Here is an 11,279-nt window from a genome sequence, read left to right on the forward strand (position 1 = left end):
CTTCAACCATACATACAACACAGAATACACAAGAACATAAAACAACTAAATTAGCAAATCCATCAACCACAAATCCTTAAAATATCATGCAGAACAACTACATTGCTTGCTATCGATCTGCTGCATATTTAGTTTTTGAATACATTTATATGTGTGCAGGACTGTGCTTCATGATAAATATAATTTTCCCTCTGCTCTGCCCTGAGTGCAGTGTTTTGCATTTATCTCTGTAGTGTGTAATGACTGCTCTGTAGTGTTTATGCATTAGCTGGATGTGTGTTATCTGAAAACAGTGTTTGGTTTTGGGTAAAGATAACATAGTTCTGAGGCAATTGTTTGATATAGCAAGTAGCTTAAGTTTGGTGATTTGTGTTTAAGGTTTTGAGAAAGCGAGAGAAACATTCAAAACATTTGTTTTAGCAATTCAGAAATACTGTAATGGGGCTAGTTAGTGAGGCTAGTTAGTGAGGCTAGTTAGTGAGGCTAGTTAGTGGGGCTAGTTAGTGAGGCTAGTTAGTGGGGCTAGTTAGTGTGGCTAGTTAGTGGGGTAGCCACCACACACAACCTCTGTTATTTGACAGTGATGTCAAAACTTGCAAAGACATGGATTGGTACCATTGAGAACACAACTGACCAGTAAACAGAGAAAGAAAATGTCACTTATATAGTGACAATGACAACATTTCAAGGAACACAACATTTATAGGTTCTTTGAGGCAAACAACACCACTAGACCTAGTTGGAAGTGCCTTGGAGCAAGTTTCCACATGCACTGCAGTTATTGTAGCTTGGGATGCACAGTTTCAATGAATGAATTTGGACAATGCTAGTAATGCTTTTTTTCAGGATGGGACAAAGTTGACAGATTTGGTCTCATCCTGAATAATGTTGAATAATGAAAAAATTATAAAGGGGCCTTCAAGAACAACTCAAAGTAAGGGTTATTTCACCCAAATATTAATTTAGGATGAACTATCCCTTTAAAATGGTTGACCGAAAGTCAAAGAAATGTGCTGTTGCTGTAATGCATCTATCAACCACTATGTGGGAGAAAATTCATTCTGAATATCACGTTTAAGTTTCTGAATATCACGTCAAAGTTTTTGAATATCATGTTAAAGTTTATAATCTGTCCATTTATTGATGTTCTACATTTGAAGAGTTTTGATACGTACACATTTATTTGTTACAAATTATTGCATAACACAAAACTAGGTATGAACACAGACTCATATGGAACCATACTACATTTGTCTCTCAGACAATGTTGTTGTCCACTTGCTTTGGAGTCTTATGTTTGCTCATCATTGTCAATAAAGTATCTCATACAGTTGAAGGTGACCTGACCTTTTTTCATTAAATCATCTTATACTGGAGAGACTGACTTTCATTAATAAACTCCCTTTAACCTTTTAGCATGTAAAAGTTATCAAAAGGTACTCTGTTTCTCATTTTGAGAAATCCAAATGTTTATGTTACTAGATCTTTTATTTTTCTAGTTACTATAATCCCTAAGGGATTACCATCTACCTCACACTACATCTACCTCACAAACATCTACCTCACAAACATCTACCTCACAAACATCTACCTCACAAACATCTACCTCACAAACATCTACCTCACAAACATCTACCTCACACTACATCTGTGTGAGTCACATGTTTGCAAGGATTTAGTCATTAGAGTGTCTATGCGAGTATGTGTGTTTGTTGTGTGTTTGTTGTGTGTACTTGTTCGGTGGATGTTCCTCATTCTTCAGTAACTGGTTGGTTCAGTCCGTGATGTCATCACAAGAAGTATGTTTCAGTCAACCTATCCTCCAACTAGGAGGACTTCAATCTCCACATACTCACAGTCACAGGTATGAGAAAGGATCTAACACCACTGAGACAGAACTGAAGACAGAGCTAACAGCACTGAAACAGAACTGAAGACAGAGTTAGCAGCACTGAGACAGAACTGAAGACAGAGTTAACTGCACTGAGACAGAACTGAAGACAGAGTTAACAGCACTGAGACAGAACTGAAGACAGAGTTAACAGCACTGAGACGGAACTGAAGACAGAGCTAACAGCACTGAGACAGAACTGAAGACAGAGCTAACAGCACTGAGACAGAACTGAAGACAGAGTTAACAGCACTGAGACAGAACTGAAGACAGAGTTAGCAGCACTGAGACAGAACTGAAGACAGAGCTAACAGCACTGAGACAGAACTGAAGACAGAGTTAACAGCACTGAGACAGAACTGAAGACAGAGTTAACAGCACTGAGACAGAACTGAAGACAGAGCTAACTGCACTGAGACAGAACTGAAGACAGAGTTAGCAGCACTGAGACAGAACTGAAGACAGAGTTAACAGCACTGAGACAGAACTGAAGACAGAGTTAACAGCACTGAGACAGAACTGATGACAGAGTTAACAGCACTGAGACAGAACTGAAGACAGAGTTAACTGCACTGAGACAGAACTGAAGACAGAGTTAACAGCACTGAGACAGAACTGAAGACAGAGTTAACAGCACTGAGACAGAACTGAAGACAGAGTTAACTGCACTGAGAAAAGGCTTAGGACAGAGAAGAAATTCTGATACAAGTAAGACCTCACTTACTGCAATGAAACACATTCTCTCACACACACACACATTAATCCTAACACACATTAACCCTAACACACATTTCTATTTCTTTCCTTGTGGAGAGCAGAAAAAATATAACTCTCATCTCATTCTCATCCTAACATCAATAACAACCTAACTTCAATGTCTAGTGCTAAACGTAATTCATAAACCTAAAACAAACCCTAAACACTAACTCCGAACCCCCCAACACACACACACACACACACAAACAATGTTCTCGTGGTTACCTACTACTGCTTATTTATCTTTTTAATGTACATCTACTGACAATTCTGTTGATTGTAGCATGACCCAACTATTTACTGACTGAATGAACTTGCTGTCTGGGACATATACTTCCTGCCTGATTCAGCTCTTTCCTGTTTGAGTCAAGCCACATCCTGTTGACCTCCTGATGGACAACCCATCGTACGCCGATCAGCCTCCTCCATACACAGAAGCCACCTTTTATCCTCCCATCCCAGTCACCGCCTCACCAGCCAACTGCTCCCTTCATCCCAACTACAGCACACCTCCACCCACCTATAGAGAAGCAGGTATCCACCCATAACCCCACCCACCTATAGAGAAGCAGGTATCCACCCATAACCCCACCCACCTATAGAGAAGCAGGTATCCACCCATAACCCCACCCACCTATAGAGAACCAGGTATCCACCCATAACCCCACCCACCTATAGAGAACCAGGTATCCACCCATAACCCCACCCACCTATAGAGAAGCAGGTATCCACCCATAACCCCACCCACCTATAGAGAACCAGGTATCCACCCATAACCCCACCCACCTACAGAGAAGCAGGTATCCACCCATAACCCCACCCACCTATAGAGAACCAGGCATCCACCCATAACCCCACCCACCTACAGAGAACCAGGTATCCACCCATAACCCCACCCACCTATAGAGAACCAGGCATCCACCCATAACCCCACCCACCTATAGAGAACCAGGTATCCACCCATAACCCCACCCACCTATAGAGAACCAGGTATCCACCCATAACCCCACCCACGTAGCTAGAGGGCCTATATGACCAGAACCAGTGTTGTTGGTAAATCCTATATGGACCAAAACCAGCGTAGCTAGAGGGCCTATATGACCAGAACCAGTGTTGTTGGTAAATCCTATATGGACCAAAACCAGCGTAGCTAGAGGGCCTATATGACCAGAACCAGTGTTGTTGGTAAATCCTATATGGACCAAAACCAGCGTAGCTAGAGGGCCTATATGACCAGAACCAGTGTTGTTGGTAAATCCTATATGGACCAAAACCAGCGTAGCTAGAGGGCCTATATGACCAGAACCAGTGGTTTTCTTAACTAATCCTAGATACTCATTTTACAAATTTTTGGGAGTTCACTTGCTAGCTTGTCTTTTTGAGATTGCAAAACAATCGCTGGTTCTGATTATTTCTCATCACAAGAAGAGTTTGACCTTGCTAATAATTCAATATATTGTGGTTTGCTTACAACAGAGAATTGTAGATTGTACAAACCTCTCATTATCAAGTTGGTCCTCCACAGTAAACTGCTTAGTTGCAAGTATTCCAAGAAGCTTTACTTCTTGTCAGTGGTATTCAAATCTGGATCTTGAAGCTAGATGCAATACATTTTTTAATACCAACCCTCTAATCAGGAAACAGGGGACACCAGGTGGGTGCAATTAATGATGAGGTTGAACCGAGAACCAGCAGGCTTCGTCCCTCGTATGATTTGAATACCACTGATCTAGGTTGTCAATACCAGGGTTTTTTATTATTTTGAACAATAAAGTTTCCACTTAACCCAAATTATTTGGAAAGATACAATTGTGTGAGTATTCCTCTCTCTGATCTATTGTTTCTGTTCTGTAGTCACCTCACAGCCAGATCCCTTTCCTGTCCTGACTCCGCCCACCCAGCAACTGACTGGCATCCACTTACACCAATCAACACAAAGTAACAATCAATCAACACCAATCAGTACCTCAGCCATACTGTGTTTGGAATTTCCAAAAAAGTTGCATTTTTAATATTGTTCTGAGTATAAGGGAGCTAAAATAGCTAACATGGAAACGTTAATGTGTCATGTAAATATAATGCACTAATCTAACAGCCAGAGTATAATGAACCTGTGATCCAATGCCTGATTTACAGTATAAAAAAGAAATATTTGAAAAAGAAATATTTCAGTTTTCTAAGCTCTCAGTGGAGGGTGAAAATGTATATCTGGAAGAGCTATAAATGCATTATTCTTGATATCAAAACTCTAAATACTGGGCACTGGTCAGAGCTCTAAATACATTACTGATGTTAAAAAACTCTAAATACAGGTCACTGGTCACAGCTCTAAACACATGACTCTGATATCAAAACTCTAAATACAGGTCACTGGTCAGAGCTCTAAACACATGACTCTGATATCAATACTCTGAATACAGCTCACTGGTCAGAGCTCTAAACACATGACTCTGATATCAAAACTCTGAATACAGGTCACTGGTCAGAGCTCTAAACACATGACTCTGATATCAAAACTCTGAATACAGGGCACTGGTCAGAGCTCTAAACATGAGCCTATGATTGGAACTCTAAATACATGATTCTAAACAGATCTCTGATTTCAGTTGTCAACGGGGCTAGCTTCCAGCAGACCAATCAGAGGATCCCATCAACGGTGGTATATATTGACCCAGTGTCTGTGGGTCCTTTGGGCGACGCCCCCTGTATGACAAGGTGTTCGAACTGTCGTCAGAACATCACAACAATTGTCACCTACAAACCTGGAATGGCGGCGTGGTCCATGTGTTTATTATTCACACTGCTCGGGTAACTCAAACACACACACACACACACACACAGACACCAGCAAACACACACATGCACACACACTTGTGTACATACACAAACACACTCACATACACACACATACATACACATCCATACACATCCATACAAACACACCCTTACGTACACACATATACATACACATCCATACAAACACACCCATACGTACACACATATACATACACATCCATACAAACACGCCCATACATACACACCCATACATACACCCCCATACAAACACACACATGCATACACACCCATACAAACACACCTATACATACACACACATACATACACACCCATACATACACACCCATACATACACTCACATACATACACGTCCATAAATACACACACATACATACACATCCATACATACACACCCATACATACACATCCATACATACACACCCATACATACACATCCATACATACACATCCATACATACACATCCATACATACACATCCATACATACACATGGGGATTATTTAACACATTTCCATTCACGATACTATTTTTCCTAAGTTTCCTAAGTTTCCCTGGTAAATAACCCTAAGTGGGGGAAATCTGAATAATGTCATATGGTCAAATGTTCATAGTTTTACTGTCCAGGTGATAAACACACCCCCTATATAATGAATATTCCAGCTATGAAGCTTTATGAACGTTAGCAGTGATTTCCAACCTGTGTGTGTACAGGCTGATCTGTGGTTGCTGTCTGATTCCTTTCCTACTACGAGGGTTCCAGGATGCTCACCATACCTGCCCCCTCTGCCACGCACACCTCTATATACACATTAGGTGACATCACTGCAGGACATGAAGTCTTCACTACAGGATGTGACATCAGCACTACAGGACACTACATAATTACTACCGGATATGACATCATAATAACAGGATGTCAGAGACAAGGTTTCTACCAATCACGTTATACTGCTTTCCAGAATGTATTTTACATAAGATACAAAATAAGTGTATTAAATAAGCTATAAAATACAGCAGCCACACCATGTATCAAATTAAAATACAGTATTTTTGTATTTTAAAAATACAAAAATTACTTTTACAAGGGAGCATGAAATCACATTGCAAACCTTCCATCTATCGGTCTATTTGATCCATCCCTTCACCAGTACACTGACTCAGTTGATTCCATCTATCGGTCTATTTGATTCATCCCTTCACCAGTACACTGACTCAGTTGATTCCATCTATCGGTCTATTTGATTCATCCCTTCACCAGTACACTGACTCAGTTGATTCCATCTATCTGTCTATTTGATTCATCCCTTCACCAGTACACTGACTCAGTTGATTCCATCTATCGGTCTATTTGATTCATTCCTTCACCAGTACACTGACTCAGTTGATTCCATCTATCAGTCTATTTGATTCATCCCTTCACCAGTACACTGACTCAGTTGATTCCATCTATCGGTCTATTTGATTCATCCCTTCACCAGTACACTGACTCAGTTGATTCCATCTATCAGTCTATTTGATTCATCCCTTCACCAGTACACTGACTCAGTTGATTCCATCTATCGGTCTATTTGATTCATCCCTTCACCAGTACACTGACTCAGTTGATTCCATCTATCGGTCTATTTGATTCATCCCTTCACCAGTACACTGACTCAGTTGATTCCATCTATCGGTCTATTTGATTCATCCCTTCACCAGTACACTGACTCAGTTGATTCCATCTATCGGTCTATTTGATTCATCCCTTCACCAGTACACTGACTCAGTTGATTCCATCTATCGGTCTATTTGATTCATCCCTTCACCAGTACACTGACTCAGTTGATTCCATCTATCTGTCTATTTGATTCATCCCTTCACCAGTACACTGACTCAGTTGATTCCATCTATCGGTCTATTTGATTCATTCCTTCACCAGTACACTGACTCAGTTGATTCCATCTATCGGTCTATTTGATTCATCCCTTCACCAGTACACTGACTCAGTTGATTCCATCTATCGGTCTATTTGATTCATTCCTTCACCAGTACACTGACTCAGTTGATTCCATCTATCGGTCTATTTGATTCATCCCTTCACCAGTACACTGACTCAGTTGATTAAGTAGACAATGTTTGATATCAACAGCTTTTCTCTGCCTAACAAGTCATGTGATAAATCCAGCTAACAGATTAACATTAAATGTTCACATATCCCTGTGATCACCCAGATGAAGGTTAAAGTAACTAACAGTTTAACAAGTAATTCATAAGAAGACAACTGAGGCACCTATATTCATAGCAACTAGTTTCTAATTAAACAATATTTTGATTGTTAATCATAAATATAATTATGTATAATAAATATTTAAATTTTATCAAAAATATGAAGCCATTTTCATCAACCATATCAAATACAAATTACAAAACCCTATTTTGTATTTTAAATACAAGTTCTAAGATGCTGTGTTGGGTCTGAGTTGGATGCCAGTCAAAAGTATTTTTCATAGTCCAAGCCTTTTTTTCAATTCCCAGTCTTCCTGAAAGCACCTAACACGGGTGTCAGCTCCCAGTTCTTTTAAAATTAGGTTGGTGTCTCTGAGTGATGACATCACTGCATTACAATTCACTGTCTCATATTAATGACATCACTGTTTTACAAGTATTTCTCAATAATCTTTCTTTTACTGAATAAATGTAATAATGATTGATACTATATTTTCTGTTGTTTTACTTGTATATGACAAATTTATTGTTAAAATCTGGGTTAGGCTAAGTTGTGAAATATCTTAATAAACTTGTATTAACTTTGTTAACAGTGAACTTTTCAGTAAAGTGTATCTGTTTGTAACTAAAACTGATCCCGGCTCAGTGGCGAGTGAACATTAGCACGACTGAGCAGTGTGGTTGTTTCACCTATCTAAATCTATGCAGTTACTGTAAACCGCTCTGGATTAGAGTTTGCTTAATGACTACAATGTAAAATCCCCTTTGAAATGTGTTTGTTTGTGTGTAAATCCGGGTGTATATGTTTGACATCACAAATAATACAAGAAAAACTGAAATACATTTTTTATATTGAGGTTAGGGTAAGTGTAGTGTAAGTATTAGGTTTAGGGCGAGGAAATAAGGAACATTCAGGGGTTAGGGTTAGGAAATAGGGAACATACATGGGTTAGGGTTAGGAAATAGGGAACATACATGGGTTAGGGTTAGGAAATAGGGAACATACATGGGTTAGGGTTAGGAAATAGGGAACATACATGGGTTAGGGTTAGGAAATAGGGAACATACATGGGTTAGGGTTAGGAAATAGGGAACATACATGGGTTAGGGTTAGGAAATAGGGAACATACATGGGTTAGGGTTAGGAAATAGGAACATACATGGGTTAGGGTTAGGAAATAAGGAACATACATGGGTTAGGGTTAGGAAATAAGGAACATACATGGGTTAGGGTTAGGAAATAGGGAACATACATGGGTTAGGGTTAGGAAATAGGGAACATACATGGGTTAGGGTTAGGAAATAGGAACATACATGGGTTAGGGTTAGGAAATAGGGAACATACATGGGTTAGGGTTAGGAAATAGGGAACATACATGGGTTAGGGTTAGGAAATAGGGAACATACATGGGTTAGGGTTAGGAAATAGGGAACATACATGGGTTAGGGTTAGGAAATAGGAACATACATGGGTTAGGGTTAGGAAATAAGGAACATACATGGGTTAGGGTTAGGAAATAGGGAACATACATGGGTTAGGGTTAGGAAATAGGAACATACATGGGTTAGGGTTAGGAAATAGGAACATACATGTGTTAGGGTTAGGAAATAGGAACATACATGGGTTAGGGTTAGGAAATAGGAACATACATGGGTTAGGGTTAGGAAATAGGAACATACATGGATTAGGGTTAGGAAATAAGGAACATACATGGGTTAGGGTTAGGTAATAGGAACATACATTTTCCTAGTTTTCAAGTTCAGTGCCCACAAAGACAGAAAAACAAATGGAGGTGTTCCTGCATGTGTGTTAGAGAGGAGTGTGGAAAAGAGTTGAACACATAAGATCTTACATGTCACAGAAAGTCTGGCTGCAGCAACACACGCCATCTCTCTGACATCTTTAATGGGATGTTTTTATTTCTATGCTTTGTCTTCTATGCTATATGTATTTCTATTATTTTTATTGTTCTTATTGTTTTTTCTAATGTAAAGGTCATTGAATGGTCCTGTGTATGAAATGTGCTATACAAATAAACTTGCCTTACCTCTCCCTCCATCTCCTTTCATTAGCCGTGTTTACACCTTTTATTAATATGATTCTTCTCATAATCTGATAGATATATAGGGCCTGAATAGTAATGTATTAAACCGGCCATATTGTTAAGCCCAGTGCTGGACTACACCGGCATAGTGTGAAGCCAAGTCTTGGACTACATCGGCATATTGTTAAACCCAGTCCTGGACTACACCAGCACAGTGTTAAGCCCAGTTCTGGACTGCACCGGCATAGTGTGAAGCCAAGTCCTGGACTACACCGGCATGGTGTTAAGCCCAGTCCTGGACTACATCGGCATATTGTTAAACCCAGTCCTGGACTACACCAGCATATTGTTAAGCCAAGTCCTGGACTACACCGGCATAGTGTTAAGCCCAGTCCTGGACTACACCGGCATAGTGTTAAGCCAAGTCCTGGACTACACTGGCATATTGTTTAACCCAGTCCTGGACTACACCGGCATAGTGTTAAAACCAGTCCTGGACTACACTGGCCGTAGTGTTAAGCTCAGTCCTATAATGTTAAGCCCAGTCCTGGACTACACTGGCCATAGTGATAAACCCAGTCCTGGATTACACCAGCCATAGTGTTAAACCCAGTCCTGGATTACACTGGCCGTAGTGTTAAACCCAATCCTATAATGTTAAGCCCAGTCCTGGATTACAATGGCCATAGTGTTAAACTCATCTTGGACTACACTGACATAGTGTCCAGAATTACCCTAGTGTTAAGCCCAGTCCTGTAGTGTTAAGCCCAGTCCTGTAGTGTTAAAGCCAGTCCTATAGTGTTAAGCTCATCTTGGACTACACTGACATAGTGTCCAGAATTACCCTAGTGTTAAACCCAGTCCTATAGTGTTAAGCCTAGTCCTGTAGTATTAAACCCAGTCCTGTAGTGTTAAACCCAGTCATATAGTGTTAAGCCTAGTCCTGTAGTATTAAACCCAGTCCTGTAGTGTTAAACTCATCTTGGACTACACTGACGTAGTGTCCAGAATTACCCTAGTGTTAAGCCCAGTCCTATAGTGTTAAGCCTAGTCCTGTAGTGTTAAACCCAGTCCTATAGTGTTAAGCTCATCTTGGACTACACTGACATAGTGTCCAGAATTACCCTAGTGTTAAACCCAGTCCTATAGTGTTAAGCCTAGTCCTGTAGTATTAAACCCAGTCCTGTAGTGTTAAACCCAGTCATATAGTGTTAAGCCTAGTCCTGTAGTATTAAACCCAGTCCTGTAGTGTTAAGCCCAGTCCTGTAGTGTTAAACTCATCTTGGACTACACTGACGTAGTGTCCAGAATTACCCTAGTGTTAAGCCCAGTCCTATAGTGTTAAGCCTAGTCCTGTAGTGTTAAACCCAGTCCTATAGTGTTAAGCCCAGTCCTGTAGTGTTAAGCCCAGTCCTATAGTGTTAAGCCTAGTCCTGTAGTGTTAAACCCAGTCCTATAGTGTTAAGCCCAGTCCTGTAGTGTTAAGCCCAGTCCTATAGTGTTAAGCCCAGTCCTATAGTGTTAAGCTCAGTTTTATAGTATTAAGCCATTGCAGTTATTGAGGTC

The 11,279-nt window shown here is 40.2% G+C and overlaps 1 long non-coding RNA gene across 1 annotated transcript; it reads left to right on the top strand.

The window, feature by feature from the left end:
* The first annotated feature begins 1,877 nt into the window (after nt 1–1,877).
* On the top strand, nt 1,878–6,672 carry si:dkeyp-75b4.8. The gene is made up of 5 exons (XR_003782167.2): nt 1,878–2,599; nt 3,019–3,181; nt 4,502–4,585; nt 5,254–5,455; nt 6,175–6,672. It is a non-coding gene; the product is annotated as a lipopolysaccharide-induced tumor necrosis factor-alpha factor homolog (long non-coding RNA).
* The last annotated feature ends 4,607 nt before the right edge of the window (nt 6,673–11,279 follow it).

Source organism: Esox lucius, chromosome 9, assembly GCF_011004845.1.
Source record: "Esox lucius isolate fEsoLuc1 chromosome 9, fEsoLuc1.pri, whole genome shotgun sequence".
In the NCBI taxonomy this organism is placed as follows: Eukaryota; Metazoa; Chordata; class Actinopteri; order Esociformes; family Esocidae; genus Esox; species Esox lucius.